The sequence below is a fragment of the Camelus ferus genome, chromosome 17 (assembly GCF_009834535.1).
Source record: "Camelus ferus isolate YT-003-E chromosome 17, BCGSAC_Cfer_1.0, whole genome shotgun sequence".
In the NCBI taxonomy this organism is placed as follows: Eukaryota; Metazoa; Chordata; class Mammalia; order Artiodactyla; family Camelidae; genus Camelus; species Camelus ferus.
This window is the reverse complement of record NC_045712.1, coordinates 15,988,563-16,006,129: the sequence shown is the minus strand read 5'-3', so window position 1 is coordinate 16,006,129 and position 17,567 is coordinate 15,988,563. Positions and strand designations below refer to the sequence as shown.

The 17,567-nt window shown below is 42.8% G+C and overlaps 1 protein-coding gene across 1 annotated transcript in view; it reads left to right on the top strand.

The window, feature by feature from the left end:
* PTPRG (protein tyrosine phosphatase receptor type G) overlaps window positions 1–17,567 on the top strand; it is a 654,052-nt gene that overhangs the window by 452,033 nt on the left and 184,452 nt on the right.

Sequence of the window (17,567 nt, the reverse complement as noted above, 5' to 3'; positions counted from 1 at the left end):
TTATCAACCAATTTTATGTCGTATTCATTTGATATCAGTCCTCTGCTTCTAACAGAGAACTCTTACATATCATGTAAGTGGGTTTGGTGAGGGACACTCGTCAGATCACACTAGCGTGAACCATATATGATAAAATGAAATTCTTTATCTCCAAAACAATACCCAGTTCGGATTCTTAGATAATTCACTTCCTGCAACATCTCAATCTGAATATTCCTGAGGTCTTACTTGACATTCTGCAGTGTTTTCCCCGGTATCTTGGCATCCTTGCACCGTTCTAATGAGGTTTCAGTGAATTATTTCTATTTTTAGGCACTCTCCAATGGTGACTGCTAGGCACTAGTTCTGTTTTGTTTTTTGTTTTTTTTTATAACTGAACCGATGATAAGGTTTAGCGCCAGATGTCTCAGAAATGCAAACGGCTAACTAACACAAAGTGAATTACTAGATTGCTCAAGAAAGGAAATAAATGTTTAGGGCCACATCTGAACTCGGGAGCCTGGCTACCCTCCTTTTTTTTTTTTTTTTTTTTTTTTTTTTAACTGGCCATCAGCCTAAAGCTTTAGTTCCTTTATATTTTGTATTGTGCAGGTGAAAGATGTCCTCATCCCACTAAAATAGTTCAGACAGGTAAAACCCTAAGTCTTCTAAAAAAGAATTTCAATTCTCTTTGAAAATGAACAATGACCAAAAACTGTAGGTGGTAGTTGTAAACCCTGGTCAGGAGGCAGGCCCTCTGCCAATTCCGCCAGGCATTCTACGTGCACTGTCCTATTTAATGCTCATAACAGTCCTCTGAGAAGGAGATTCTGATTCCAGAACTTTCCTCAGATGCTTAGATTCCCTCTGATTATGCAGTCAGTGCCTAGGAAAGACGTTGGAAAGGGTTGGGATTTTGGAGTGAAAATTTCCATGCTAAAATTCTGACTTGCCACTACCTAGCTTTTGTTTGTTTTTAACAAGTCTGTTCCCTCTCTGCTCTGCCTCAGTTCCTTTGTCCATAAAATGGGAATATCCCTATCTCATGGGTTTGGTGTGAACTTGAAATCGTGTGTATGAAAGCACTATGGAGCAGAATCTGAACTATGCTGTAAAATGTGTCATATTCTAGCCAATGTAAATAAATAGTAATTTGGATGATGTTGATAATAAGTAACAATGAGAGCTCACATGCTAAAATAAGGGGGAATACTTTGAATGATGACTTCCCTGTATCCTGAAGCCCAGCCCAGAATAAGACACGTTAAAATACTCATGTTACTTTGGGTACATCAGGTGTGTGCATCCTCCCAGTCTGCTTGCGGACTTGTTCGGGCGGAGGGTACTTCAGCTGTCTGATTGCCTTGGCTGTGAGACAAGGTTCTGAAGTCTAAGTGTCGTCGTTCGTGCCGTAGCTCAGTAATTCAGGAGGAGGTAGCCAAATTCAAATTTCCTGAAGGAGCATCTACAAGTCTCTCTTACCTACTTTAAAGAGGAGCTGAAGTAATTAGTTGTTATACCTTGGATGGTGAAATAAATAGTTATTTAATTGGAGCAGCCAGTCAGCTAGGAGAGAAACAAGTAACACGCTGACCACGTGAGCCCAGATGCCTGCACGTGGTAGCTGGGAAAGGGGGCTTTGGAAGTAAAAGGGCCCCATCAGCTCTTCCCTGGCCTCCAAGTGACTGCTTAATTCCTCATAGTGACTTTCTCTCCAGTGTCAAAGTTGTCGGCCAGGCAGCCTTTATGTGGCCTGATTTGTGCTGGAAATATATCCTCTTTTCTAGGACTCCTTATTGGCGTCTGCCAGGTCAGAGGCACTGCCAGCAATACTGGTGTGATCGTCAGAGATTTTTAAGTCCCGTGGCATGTGAATGATCGCCTGTGCTGGCGATGCATTTCCTCTGCCCCCAGTGTTCAGTGTGGGCTGAAGGTTGGGTTGTGAGGGGGGAATGCTTCACCTCCTGCACTTTGGCGGTTGTGACTCTGTGTTCCACTTCGTCTGGAGAGATGTGATCAACCCATACACATGCCCCCCCTCCTTCTCTCTTGTGTCCCCTCCGATGCCTTTTTTGTTCATTCCCTTTGCAGAGCTGCAGTGTATTCAGTGGACAGCAGTGTCCAGAGAATTGGAAAGAGCGTGGTCCCTGTCATCAAGGAAGTAACTCCATGCACACTTGCACATGTGCACACACACTCACCTGTAAGACAAAAAACCTTTGCTTGTTTGGTGTTAAGATCTCAATACTTAACCACAGAGGTATTGATTGCAAGCAAGAATCGTTGCTTGAGAATCTGCTTAAGGAAGAAAAGACTCTAGATCTAAGTTGTTTGATTAAATCCTAGTTCTGCCCACCAGTAGCAATAAGCTTCAGTTACATGCACTTAATCTTTCTGTCCCTGAGTTTTCCCATCTGGAAAATGGAGAAACTAGTAAGAGACCAGCCTGGGCGGGTGGTTGTGAGGCGTGTATCAGTTAGCACAGGTGAGATGAACATGTACACGGCACATAGTAGGTCCTCAGTAAATGTGAGCTCTCATAATCTAAGTGATAGCAAGTATTGTCATTTATGCCGCAACAAAAATTAGTCACCAAGAGCAGCAGTTATTCGGAAGGAAGAGCGAAGAACGGGCATTGTGTGAGAGGGGAAAGGCATTTTCCCCTGGACTGGGGTCGTGCCCCGTTATCTGTGATGTGTTTTTCCTCTTCCTCTCCACACTCAGCGGCGAGAGCATAGAACGCTTGTCCTCAACACTGAGTGCACAGTGGAACCCCTGAGCCAGCTTTAGGGAATCCTGGTGCTTGGGTCCCGCTCCCGGGGTTCAGAGGCTGTTGGTCTGGGAGGTGGCGGGGGCAGCAGCCCGTGTCCTTGCTCTTGCTCCTCGTGCGATTCTTAGGTGCAGTGCCGGCTGAGAGCTGCCGGCATCGCCCGTGACCGGCGCTCGGGGCTCCCCTGGGTTCCCTGAATTGTCCTCCACCCCCCACTCCCATCCGGCTCTGGCAGCTCTTGATTCCTTTGGGTCTTCCTCGGTGGTGTCCTCGTTTTCCTGAAAGAGTTTGTTCCCCACTGCTGACCCCCGATGACCCTCCCTCCCTCCACCCCTCAGGGTAACACCAGTACCAGTCCGATTCCATCCCCATTTTGCTGTGAATGGTGTCAGGATGTGCCACTGTCTGTTGGTGACGCCACCTTGCTGTATTATCTGAGATAATAATCTCATAGGTGGAGGGGGGGCCTTATCACCTCTCCCACCTCCTAGTTTGAGCCAGAAGAAACTCACATGGAAGATTTGTTAGTAATGAGGAGGATTGGAAAATGTGACTGGGACCAGAGGCTCCCGCAAGTCTACGTGCCTCTTCCCCTGGAGAAGATAAGCGGGCAGAGCGAGGCCAACCTGACTGGCCAACCTGGGTGCGAGGGGGAGGACTGGGGTCTCAGCTTGGTCAGCTGGGGCTGCTCAGCGCTGGAGGCTGAAGGCTGGAGGCTGGAGGCTCACGCGCCCCCTCTGGCCAGGGTGTGGCCGGGGGAGCTGGGAAGCCGGCTCCAGGGGAAAGAAAGGGCTGTGCTGGCGTTTCCTTGGAGTGGCCCAGTGGTAAGGGGGACTTCCCTGACTTGGAGAGGGGCTACTGGAGGGGAGCTGGGAGCAAGGAGTCCGAGAGACAAGAGGCTAACTTCTCCCCAAGGGCTTCTAAATAAATGTGCGTTTGTACAAGTCCCTCCTTCCGATGACCCAGGCGGGAATATGGGAGAGAGAGCGAGTTTGTATGTCCCCTCTCTGCTCTACTATTTCTGCTCATGTCAGGGAGGCAATTTTATGCTTCTCTGGGCTAGTCCATACCCATTATCTCCTTTGATGCCTCAAACTCATGCAGGAGGAACTCCTGCCCATAATTGAGGGAATAAGGGAACAGACGTCCTTGATGATTTATCCGAAGTCACACAACTGGAAAACGGTAGGATTTGAACCTGTTCTTCTTCCTCTGAAGGCTCTTCCTCTCTTCCCAGATCTCTTCCAGGATGCTGCTGCCATCCTGGAAGCCCCGTCCTTTGCTCTTTCTTCCCAGAGTGTGGACCAGCTGGTGGGGCCGGCACCCTCAGAGTTTGAGCTTACCCCTTGGGGTGGGCGCCCCGGTGACTGTACCCGGGGGCGTAAGGCAATTAGAGCTTTAAAGAAAAGTCTGTGTTCGGGAAACATATTTTTGAGCCACTTCTCCTGCCAGCAGCTCTCTCAAAGGTTGGATGATGCTAAGGTTGTGAGACCTAAGGGTTTTCTGCTACCTGCCTCCGAAGCATGTGATTTTTAACTGGCCGCCTGTGGAACCTAGCCTCAAGCTCAGTAAACGATTTTGGATGTTCTGTGCTAGGATGTTCCAGGCACGGGCAGCACCTGCTGGAGATCTCAGTAGCCAAGCCAGGCCTCCCCTTGGCCCAGTGTCCCCACTGAGGCTGTCCAGGGCCGATGCTGAGAACTCACTGATGCGCTGGGCCGAGAGGGGAGCGTTTGTCTTGTGAGGCTGGGGAGGCTCAGGGAGTCCTCAGTTGGCTGGCGGACCCTTCAGCTGCTGCTGAAAACTTTTTGGAATCCCTGAAGCAGTTCTGCTCATGTCTGGCAGTGTTCTGCCAAGAGGCATTTATTATTATTATTATTATTATTATTATTATTATTATTATTATTATTATTATTATTATTATTATTATTATTATTAATTATTATATTTGACATTCCCAGATCAGGGAGGCTGTCCCTGCTGCAGGGAGCCGCCTTTGCCGAGCAGAATGATAATCCACCTTCAGTGCATTGATCCACCAGAAGCATCCCTGCATAGTCGTCGTCTCCTCTCTGGCTTTATAAACGTGGCACAGTGTTTTTCTATCGGGCACGTGTGTAAAATCAGCCTGGATCTCCGGCAAAGTACCGTGCCTTCAATTACACCCTTGTTATAAAAGCTTCATTTAAAAATTCTTGGGCCATAAAGCAAAGTGAGAGCAGTGTTTACCATCACAAGTTGTTAAGCAGACAGTCTTGGTGTCAGAGGGGACTGTGCTCAGCAGTGATGCTATCAGTTATGGAGAATGTCAGAGCGACATCCCTCATGTGGGTGCAGTGAGACAGAGGAAGGATGTGTAAGAGGAGGTGTTTGCCGTTAGGTTTGGGTGTCTGGGGACTTCCAAGGCTCCTCTGGATACAAAAGGCAGTACTGGGACATTGCCCCAGTACAGCATATCATGTATGCTGCGTTCTCTATGAAAGCAGGGTGTTACTGTCTAGACCTTTCCAGCTTACGTGTGTAGAATGAGCTGGCCTTCCTCAGTTTTCATTAAACCAAGTATGTCTTGCAGTCCGGTGTGTTCCAGGGGCCCTGCGGGGCACGGGGGCTGCCTTGGTCGGGGTATACCCACGTGGCCCTGGTAGAGAATAGCTATTAGTCCTATGAGTGTGCGGTAGATGCTGGGTTAAACTTACGTTGTGTCCACTGAAGGAAAGAGACATTCAGTGCTTTGGAGCCCCTCATGGGGATCATGCCCAGTTTAGGGGTCAGGAGAGGCCACCTGAAAGAAACATGGTTGAACAGAATTTCACTAGGTCAAGAAGTGACCTAGGCTCCAAAGGCGAGCATGCGTGATGCCCCCAAGGCGGAAGAACAGAACGTCCATAGACCTGGAAGGAAGCCACCAGGGGTGCAGCCAGACCCCACAAAGCCCTGAAGGCCATCAGCTCTGGAATTTTATGGGGGAACCACTGAGAGACTGGCTGGAGAAGGAGGCTAACTTGGTTAGCATTTTGGAGCAGATCGGGAAGGCTGTGGTTGAGGGCCACGCTGGAGAGAAGCCAAGGAGGATGCAATGTCATCCGTTTGTCGTAAAGAAAAGAGATGGTGGTAGCTGGGACCTGGGGAAAAATGATCTCTTTCTATTACCAAGATTGTAGGGATTTTTATGTTCTCATGTAGGAGGGAGAAAATTAGTTTCAGGCTCTGAGAGGCTGCATTTGAAGCAACTTGGTGACAAATGAAAATAACACTTCTAGGGTAGGAAGGCGGGTCAGAAGGGGGTTTATAAATGCTGCTCACGATCAGGTTTGTAGCAACATCCTCACTGTTGTTTTGATGCTGGCAATCTTTCTGCGCTTCATTTTTCACTGCTTTTCACGTTGGACGTTTTCTCCTGTTGTGTTTATGTCTTTACTTGTTTTATGTGCATTGTGCGAGTGTATTGGATGGGCCTTCTGTCTTCGTTTGGTTCCATTTTAATTTTGGAGAGCTGGACAGGGGTGTGATTATGATTATCAGTTTATGGGTGCATTTTGCCGTGCGCTGTCTCTGCAAATACAGCTGACTGCTTTCCATTGTGAAAGTTAATTCTGCAGCCGTGTTGTACAACCCGTAAACCCAGGAATCGAACTTCTTGGGGTTTCATTAGTGGGTTTCTGCAAATAGTCCTTCGATGTCTAATATATAAAAATTACAGTCATCATTCAGAGTATTATATTATCTCTCCACCCTCTGTGTTTAACGACAGATTGATGACCAGGCTGAAGCCTGATTATAATTATCAGAATAAAAGAACAAATTAGCTGGATGGTCCCTAGCTACGGTGGCCTTTAATGCTGGTCACATTTTATGCTCTGTTAGAATTTACAGTTCCAAAGACCTTCCATCTAGGTTTCGTTTATAGCACAGAAGAATTTTTAAACACGCACAGTTTACCAGCTCACCTTAAAAACAAAGTGAAAAGCCACCCATCTTAAACAAGAAATTGTGGGGGTGAGCTGGCTTAAGAGAACACCATTAGGAACCGACTGTCAGAAACACGAGGAAGCCCGCAGCCGACTGTTACTGTGTTTGTGCATTTAAGCAGAGGGTGAACTCAGATTCTCTTTGTAACTGGTTGCCTTGTTCCATTTAGTCCTGTAAAGGAGATACTGGTTGTAAGGCCTAATGGTGTAAAATGGAGTTGGTGAAGGGTGGCCTTCCCAGTTCCTTAGGTCTTGCTCATGTAATCTTCCAGCTGAGAAGTGAGAATGTGCCTCCTGCTAAGTCAGTTCAGGATGTTCTGCCAAAGGCGCTGTTACTCCAGGCCTGGGACCGTTCCAGCAAAGGGAAACCTAAATAAACCGCACAACAGCACCTAGTGTTCTTTGCAGGGCTCCTGGCCTGCGCATTTCCACATAAATAAATTAACACTCATGAGTAATGGTGTGTTTTTGACACCCTCTTGTTACTGGTCTTTGAATGTGAATTAAAGGGACACACTTCGTTTAGGGGCAAAAGAGGACCCGTCTCCAACACTCCCCCAAATTAGAAAATACCATTGCAGAGTAGGCTCTATTTTAAAAACAAATTTCTAGGTGATATTCCTTATAGGAAATAAACTGCACTCAGTCTTTTCTCTGTGTTGAAAATGCTTGGAAAATAGAATTTCCACAAACTCCAACAGTCCAATAATTAACTTCACTGTATTATGTGTATTAAATAATAATGAATATTATCAATTATGTATTTAATAAATAATATCACTAATATGGTCAGAAAATACCTGAAAACTAGAAATTCATTTCCCCAAAGGATCTCTTTCATGCAATTTCTCTTCTACTATAGTCTATTGTAAAACTTGGGTGAAATTAAATTTATGTATTTTTAATACAGAGAAATGGTGTTGATTTTCCTCTTCAGTCCTCTTTCAATTTTCTATTATTTTATAAGGTACACAAAGTATATTATTTATGTTTTTAGAAATATTTTAGTGGGATGACAAGCATGGCCAGACATTATTATCTCATGAAGAGCTCTCTAGAAGAGGAGGCATTTGAGATTCTCAAAAGCACTTTCAATAAAAAAAATTTTTTTTAATGCACAATATAATGCTAGGAAATTAGCTTCCATCATGAAAGAAGCAGTAAATCTCAGAATAATAATTACTGCCATCATACCTTCCCAGGTCTGAATGGTCGCTCTTTAGAGATTTACTAATCCTAATGAGAGATTATATTCATTATGGATACTAAGCTTTTGAGAGATTACATGACTAATTGGTAAAAGAACTAAAACAAATATTTTAATATCAGTATACCTTTCTGGAGGGCATGACAGTTTATCATGTGCCTTTATTTGTATTGTTTGATCCTTAAGCTGGTAAATAAGGCATTGTGGATTTCATCACACCCTTTATCCTGGCCCCAGCTTCTCTTCTGCTGATTTTTTTTCTTTTAACAGGTTTGGGGAAAGACAGGTAAGAGGTTAAGTGACTTGCCCCCAAGGTCACAGAGCTTGAACTAACATCCAGACCTTTAGCTTTCATGCCTGTGTTCTTTACTGCATTCCAAGAAAGCTGGCGGGTGTGTGGCTGGTGGCCTTCTCTGAGTTCCATGGATGGATAGGTTGATTGAATGCTCTGGGAGGGCATGCTGAGTATCTTTGTATCTGCTCGCAGGAAGATAGCAATCTTCAGTAGTTCCTAACCTAGGAACTGAATTGGATTTTGAACTTGAAGGGTTGCAGCCACAGACTGTATTCTGACTTTAGGGAGGGGAGAGGTAAAACATAAGAGGTCTTAGAAACAAAAGTACATATCTCAGGGACAAACAAATTCTGAGATGCTGGCTTTCTATGCAAATGTAGGATTTAGAGTTGCTTGAGACAGGAAGTGCCTCTGATGGCTGCCAGCCTACAAATATAGCTGTGTTTTCGGGTTTACTCTTAAAATTGCCACATTTAGGAATTCTCACCATTGGTGGTAAGATTGGGGGTCCTTGTTTGGGATTTGACTATGTAAAGAGGATTTGCTTGTGCTTGTGAGTCAGGGTACTATGTGCTGTAATTCACAGTTGGGTTAGGTTAGGATTTTCATAACCATCTTTCTGCTTTTACTACAAATTCTGATATAAACAAACCCTCATGTAGAATCTGGTGGTTTTTTGTTTTTTTTGTTTTTTTTTCTTATCACCTATCACTACATGCAGTAGTCTTTATAAATGGTGTGTTAGGGCTGAAATTTAACCCAAGACAATAACTCAAATTTCAGGAAGCCTTTGGACACCAAAGTGTTGACTACACCATTATTTCTGATCGTGAAAGTTGGTAGAACAAACCCAAATGCCCAACATTTTGGAAATGATTAAATAAACTAGGCCCACCCTGGAGTTGGAATATTGTGTAGCCATTAAAAGTTTTGCTGTATGGGGACTTTTGATGACATAAATCACATTATTACTTAATACTGCTGTTCATAAAATGCCAGTACTTTACTTACAAAACAGAAACAGACTCACAGACATAGAAAACAAACTTACGGTTACCAGCGGGGTAGGGATGGGAGGGATAAACTGGGAGTTTGGGACTTGTAGATATTATTATACATAAAATAGATAAGTAACAGGGTCCTACTATGTAACACAGGGAACTATATTCATTCTCTTGTAATAGCCTATAATGAAAATGTAAGAAGGAATATATATATATACACACACACACACACACACACATATATGTATAACTGAATCACTATGCTGTACACCAGAAATTAACACAACATTGTAAACCGACCGTACTTTGATTAAAAAAATGTCAGTACCATAGGCGAACAAAGCAATTCAGGAAAGCAAGCATGTACATGGTACCTGGTACTGGGAGCGCATCTAAGCCCTGTACGTGTATGGCAAGGCACTGTGAGGCAGATACTCACAGTACTTGTGAAGGAAGTGCATCTGGTCACTTCATCTCTCAGTGAGCAAATGGGTCCAGATGTTGGGTCACACGCCTAGTAAGTGGAAGAATGGGGATTCAGACCCCTGACTCAGCCATTGCTACTGTTCTGCCCAGTGTGATGTTCCTAACAAACGATCTCATCTGTACTGCAGGTGTGTTCACATGTGTGTGGAAAATTTAGAAAGGCATGTGACCCAATTTCCAGCACTGGGGACCTGGGTGGCAGGAGTTTGGGTGGCTTATTCCTTTTCTGGTCTTTTTTGTATCTTACAAACAGCATGTGATATTTCAGTTATTAGACCATAATGTAGTTTTAAATACGTGAATAAATAGGAGTCTCTACATTTCCCCTGCATTTCCTTGCTGCTGAGTGAAAACCCATCCCCTACACTGTCATATCCACGTCTTCCAGTTTCCGGGCATTCAGACCACCGTGGCCAGCCTCCTGTACCACGATGTGGCATCACTTCAGTCAGAGAGTAGGTCTGGCCACATACCTAATTTGCCTGGATGTTTTTCTGTTTTCCAATCATAAGCAAAAATCCAAGGGGCACATGGGAGTGTCTGATCTGAATTCTGGATCCCTCAGTTCCCATCTCGTAATTTTTTAGTTGGCTAAAGGCGTGGACATTTGAGCCATGGAATAAATACTAGTAAGGACTTTGTCAGGTAAATAATTGGAGGCAGTTTCAAATGGTGCACTGTTTCCATTGAGCGATGGACGGATGGGTTGTTTGTGCTTTTTCAAGTACAGCCTTTTTTTTTTTTTCTTTTGCTGGTGAAGTGTAGAATCCCCGTTCTTCTGTTGTTTTTCTCTACCTCTCTCCTAAACCATATTTAAATATTTGCCTCTATAAAGTAATTTGCAGTGATAAAGTATCACCCCAAGTGCTAAAGGAATCTATTAAGAGATATTTGAAAGAGTCCCTTACTTTCAAAAACTACATATGAAAATATTTACTAATAAAATATGATTGAAGGTTTACTTTGGCATAATTGGAGGCGTGTGAGGATGAGATGAAAGGAGATTGGTCACGAAGCTAAAGCGATGGGTACACAGGAGCTCATGAGACTACTCTCTCTACTGCTGTTTATGTTGAAAATTATCGATCATAAAAAAAAATGAAGCAGACACTTTTCTGCTCTCTCAGCGATTCTACTGCATCACAAAGCGCAACAAATTTAGTTTGAAAGGGAAATTTTCAGGGAGGTTACATAGAACTTTAGTCTGTAAAATGCCACAACAAGCAATTGAAATGTGAAAAATTCTGACAGTCTATCACATTGTTCGCATGTGATAAGGTTTATCCATGCCAAAAAATAGTTTGACTTTTTTCCAATTCAACTAATTTTATAATAATAGTATTAATGGATTTAGATATGTTTAAGTATGGCTTTTGAGCTTAAGCCTTTTGTAAACTCTAACTACTGTCTTGGTCTTGGGCTTTTGTCAGAGTACCTGAAACGCTCACTTCAATTTCAGACTCTCCACCCCCAAGCCATCCTCCATGCTCCTTCGATACTAGTACCATTTTTCCTTTCTCCTTATCCTTGTCTGGAACTGGCAGTGGATTTCTAAATACAACCCAGATGTTTTAGCCTGGCCCAAACCTACCCCTGCAGATTGATTTCTTCTACTACAAACCATTTCCTAAAAATGGAACCACATAGTCAAAAGAGAATGGACTATTTAAAAACTCCTGATCATTTGTTCCCAAATGGTCTTCTGAAATAATTGTGGCATGCTGTACCCCCATGTGTACAGCAGTGCCCATTCCACCATACAGAAGTAAACAGTGGGTGTCATTATTTGTTAGAATCTCTCCTGATACGATAGTCCAAAAAAAAAAAAAAGAAGTCTCCTTTATTGAAAATTGTCAGAGTGGACAGTTTTCACATTTTCATTGACGCTCTTTTTTTTTTCCCCCCATTTAAAATGTATTTATTGTATTTTTTTTCCATTTAAAATTGTTTATTGTAAGATGTACTTACTCATATCTTCCCCTATTTTATTACTGTCATACTCTATTGTATTCTGTCATATTCAGTAATACTTCACAGCAGGATAGAAGTTCATCCTCTGAGGTCGAAGGTAGACTTTCTGAGGGGGTTCTGTTATCTGACCCATTTTTGCACCCTCAGTACCTGGTCTTGTGCCTAGTGCAGGGTAGGGTAGGTACTGAAATAATCTGTTTTCACATTTTAAAATCTTTCTTTTAAAAAAACAAAATGTCCATTTCGAGGTAGAATGGTGTCCATTTTGAGTAGGAATTTCTTCAATATTTATTGCTAGGAAACCAACATTTTCCATCACTACTCCCAAGAGGGGACCCCTGGAGGGGTCGGAAAGAGCAGTGGCTATAACTCAGGAAGAACTGCCCTCCTGACTTGTAAGCTCTGCCCCCGATCCCAGGAGCATTACGTAGCAGAAGGAGGTGTATTGTGCTGACATTTGAAAATTGGACCTATGACATGGCACCTACCAGTAATTTCTCTTGTATTCCTTCCATCACCTGAATTGAAGACTTGTTAATCATACTAAGTATTCAGAAGACTCTTTTAAGCTTGTTGCTCTAGATTATTTTAGGGGCATTTCTTTTTACCCTGTTCCCAATCTTGGTACCAAAAATCAGGAGTTAAACCACCATCCTTTTTGTTGTGTCTTACTAGCCCATCTTTTGGAGTATCCCGCTTCCCTTCACTCCTCCATGATTTTTGGTCCTATGAAACCATTTTTTTAGTAGATATTTTCTCCTAAGTCCTAGTTCTCATCAAATTGCCTTCATCATGTAATTCTAGCTTTTGAACACTCAGCCTGAAGACTGTGATCCTTCTGCAGCATACTTGGACAAGGAAGCCAGTCTTTTGCATTCTGGCTGTGCTACTGAGTAAGACGTCCATTAAATCAGACTCTTAATGAGATTTTGTAGCTCTCAACCCTTCCCAGCTCCCTACCAGTTACAGTGTGAAGCAGGGTTTTGCCTTCTCTTCCCTCACAAGTCTATGTTTAATTCTTCTAAAGGAGCTAAAGAAGAATGATACACTTCGAACACCTGCCATTTTCCATTCTCATTTGAAAAAAAAATATATCTTTCTTGTTTCCATAGTCTGAGGTGGACCTAGAAAGGCCAGTCCTAGAAGGGATGATTTAATGACCACCACTACCCCGTTCGTTCCACCTCGTCTGTTCCCATGAAGAAATTCCAGCCTGTGATGTTTTCTCCTTTTTTTTTTTTTTTTTCATTTTGATGTCATTTTGTGACAGATGGTGAATAAAAGCAGTGAGCCCAGGCCAGGTGGCAGAGGATCTGTGTCTGCATTCTGATGACACCTGTCACTGGAGAATCTAGGCATGTGGACGGCAGTACTGTGTGGGGACAAGGCAGAGGAAGTAGGCAGCCTGGAAAGCCCACCAGCTAAGAGTTGTATTGGGGTCTTGAAACTTAACATAATTTTGATGTGATTTTGTAGTTAGATTCAAATTTTTAAGCAACCTGCATAATACAGGAGTTTCTCATAATTTAAATCATGTTTTCTCCGACTTGACTTTCTCACCATCGGGTGGAGAATCCTGTGGCAACAAAACCATCGATGACGTAGGAGTGCAGTCAGCAGTGTGCCATTCCCTCAAATGAACCAGCGTTGTTAGCTTAGGTTCTAGAATATTAGGTATATTTTTGATTCTCCAGCATAGCTGCCCAGAACTATGCTTTGGGGGAGAGTAAGTTGGACTTTGGCCCCTAGATATATCTGTTATCCAGGCTGCATGTCATTTTCTAGTCAGTTGGACTATGCAACCGAAAATGATCCACTAGCAGAGTTCTGCTCCTAACTTCTTGCCAAGCTAACATCCTGGAAGGTAGCGTCAAAACAGAAGCTCTGATAACTTTGACCTCTTGACATTATACGCTTTTCTGACACAAGGCAAAGAAAGGAAGAGTATGCTTGGATTTTCTCTGTCATCAGCTGTCTGTCTGCTGACCTCCTCATACTCCAGAATTCCCCATTCCTGTCTGTCTGTCTCTGGCTCTTATTTACGTGTATGTGTAATTTTAGCCTCATGCACGTCACCAGTGGTCCACTGTAAGATTCTCAAGTTATAGCAAAGCTCTTCCAGCTTGAGCTGGTAAAACAGATGCAGCGTGGGTTCTTCTGGCCCCTGGTTCATTCTAGGTCTTCATAGTGAAAGGCTATTCCAGAGGGGATGTGTAATTCATCCTGGTATTTAATGCTCTTTTTTTTTTTTTCCTTAACTTTTAAAAACTTAAGCCAATAGCCTGAACTGGTTAGGCTTTGGACTAACATCAGCTGCTTTATCCGGTTGCATTGTCACATAATAACCTTTATTGGTGATCGCTAGGTGCTGAGATTTTTGTGAAGACTTGGCAGGAACATCCCTTTTCAGTCTAAGCAGACCACGAGACTCCCCTGTAACTAGGGATCCTCATATGATAAAAGTGTAGCCAGAAACGTCCTTTTAAGATGGCAGAGTAGAAGGAGCTGGAGCTCATCTCCTCTCACAGATGCAGCAGGACCAAAACCAATTCAGCACAGCTCTGTACTCATGTCACCGTATGGGCAGAGAGTAGGCCTATCCTGGTTTTGAATCTGAAGGGAGCTCTGTGACTTACTTGTCTCAGTCCACTTACCCTTCGTATGGTGTCCTCTGCTTCAGGGCACACCATGCCACACAGCATACAGGTTCTGCCACGTGGGAGGGAGCCCTCCTTGCTTGGCTTCCTACCAAAACACAACACGCTTTATGGCAACACCATTTTGGACCTTTTCAGGGATTTGTTTTTCGTCGTTATACATGGCGGGACATCGTTATGGTGCTTTGTCACCCAGCTCCTGGAGTCGAGTGCAGGGGCATGGTGAAATGACAGCACGAGAGCCTCGTTCTCCTTTCATCCTCTCCTGCTCCCGTGATGTGCAGTTATTGTCTTCATTTGCTTTGTTTTGTGAGCCAAATACGAGATTGGGGTACGAAACCCTACAGCTTTGGAAATTCCAGAAACACGCTCTAATAGCCAAAATTAAGTGGCAACTCTACATGATACGGAGAAGTCCCACCTAAAGGGCTTTCAGTCCTTTGCCTTGTTATCTGGAAATTGTCTTTTTCTTGGTAATTATCTTGGCTTTATTCACTTGCTGATTTAGTCATTCACTCAGTAAATTACGATGAAAGAGTAATGGGCGCCAGGCACTGTTAAGATTGTTTTATAGCAGTATCAGTGTTCAGCGGAGAGATACGGAGTGGTGCTTGTGTTTATGGCTTCAAGGACCATGTAAACGAGTGGACTTGAGCATAGCTCCGTTTCTTTGTTAGGCCTGCTTTTGACGGGGAACAGAATTCACTTGCATACTCCTTTGGGAAAAGATCTTCCCACACACTGCTCGTGAGAGTGAAGTCTGGAATTGTCTGCAGTGCCACCCGTGACCACGAGTCCAGAATTGTAGAGGCTTACGTATTTTTTTGTAACTTGGAAAATCTACTGGAGGTTGATCCCGAGGAAATTAACATGGATGTGCATATAGCCTTAAAGATGTTCATTCAAACTTTTAGAAAATATTAATAGTGATAAATTGAAAATAACGCGTATGTCCAGTAGCAGGAAGGGTGAGACGCATCATGGTCTGTCTGTGCAGTAGGATCATAAGCAGTCACTGAAAGTGATGTTGAGGAGTATTTAATAACCCAGAATAATAAAACTGGTTTTGTGTCTTTTTCGTATTCTTTTTCATTATAGGTTACTACAAGATATTGAACATAGTCCGCTGGCTATACATAGAAACATGGTATCTATTTTATATATAATACTTAGTTTCTGCAAATCTCAAATTCCAGATTTATCCCTTCCCACCTCCTTCCCCCCTGTGATAACGAAGTCTCCTCCTTCCCTTTCCTCCCTGGTAACTGTAAGTTTTTTTTTTCTATGTCTGTGAGTCTGTTTGTATTCTGTAAATAAGTTCATTTGTGTCTTTTTTTTTTTTTTTTTAAGATTCTACATATGGTATTTTTCTTTCTTTTTCTGGCTTACTTCCCTTAGAATGATGATCTCCTAGGTCCATCCATGTTGCTGCAAATGGCATTGTTTTATTCTTTCTATGGCTGATTAGTATTCCATTGTATAAATACACCACAGCTTCTTTATCTAGTCCTCTGTCGATGGACATTTAGGTTGTTTCCATGTCTTGGCTATTGTAAATTGTGCTGCTATGAACATTGGGGTGCATGTATCTTTTCGAATTAGAGTTCCCTCTGGATATATGTCCAGGAGTGGAATTGCTGGATCATATGGTAAGTCTAGTTTTAGTTTTTAGAGGAACCTCCATACTGTTTTCCATAATGGCTGCACCAGACTGCATTCCCACCAGCAGTGTAGGAGGGTTCCCCTTTCTCCACAGCCTCTCCAGCATTTATCATTTGTGAACTTTTGAATGATGGCCATTCTGACTGGTGTGAGGTGAGACCTCATTGTAGTTTTGATTTCATTTTTCTGTTACTTAGCAATGTTGAACATTTTTTCATGTGCCTATTGGCCATTTGTATGTCTTTACTGGAGAATTGCTTGTTTGGTCTTCTGCCCATTACTTTTCATACATTTAGGAAACAGGATAGTGCATGGGGCACCTGAAGCTCTGACTTCCCTGCTGCTGGTTCTATGACCCTTGGTGAGCACTTAATGTCTAGTAGAAGCCTGTCCTTATCCAGAAAATGGTAATGCTTCATCAATTGCATAAGGTCATTATGAAAATTGAGATAAGTCATGTAAAGTTCTTAGCACAGTACTTGGCACATAGTAAGTGTAACCTATGATAATGACTGGCTGTTGCACTGAGTAAAGGCTGGGCGTCTGTATACTAAATCCTCACTGTTGTTTACATCTGAATGATGGGACAAACTTTAATTTTGATTTTTTTAGTTGGCTTATAAGTATCAACTATGCTTCTAAATTCCTGGCAATTAACATGTCTTAATGATGATTATAATAAAGAAATAATTATTTTAACTAGAGTTTGCAGGGGAAACACTTAAAGAAGCGTGGTCATTTTGGAGTTATGCGTACGTTATTTTCTACTAAGAGCTGTAGGAATGTGTTACAATGGAACTGGGTGGGGGGATGTGCAACAGTTTTCCCCAGATATTTATGGCTAGACTTCCACAAAGACGAAGAACGTGATTTAGTTGTCATCACTGGAGAAATTCATTGTATTTCTAGGGCAACTGTATTAGTAGCAGTGGCCGAATAGCATATTAATGTTCTAGTGTGTGATGTGGGTTAATTACTGTCATAGTTTTATTAGGTTTCGGCGTGACTTTTTTTCCCCCAGCAAATAAAACTTGAGGAAATTCAAGATTGGTATTAACTGTCTTGCTGCAAATGAATTTCTCATCTGGACAACTGGAATCAACAGCTATAAAACCACACTCAATGGGAGTGAAGATTTCCTAATATAGACTCAGTGTCAGAAGGCTCGTTTTGATTTTCAGCTCTCTGACTGTGTGTCAGTTTACCTTCCTAAAGATGCATTTAGGACCACAAGGTTCTGGGAGTAGTTTCTGGAGAAGGCTGTTGAGTTGCCTCTGAGTGGGTAAGAAAAAAGCTTAAGGAATGAAATAAGTGAGACACAGAAAGACAAATACCACATGTCATATCACTTATATATGGAATCTAGAAAAAAAATAACACAAATGAGCCTATTTACAAAACAGAGACAGACTCACAGACATAGAAAACACACTTAGGTTACCAGAGGGGAAAGGGAAGGAGGAGAAGGATAAATTAGGAGTCTGGGATTAGCAGAGAGACACGACTATATAGAAAAAAGATAAACAAGGTCCTACTGTCTAGCACAGGAAGCTGTATTCAATAGCTTG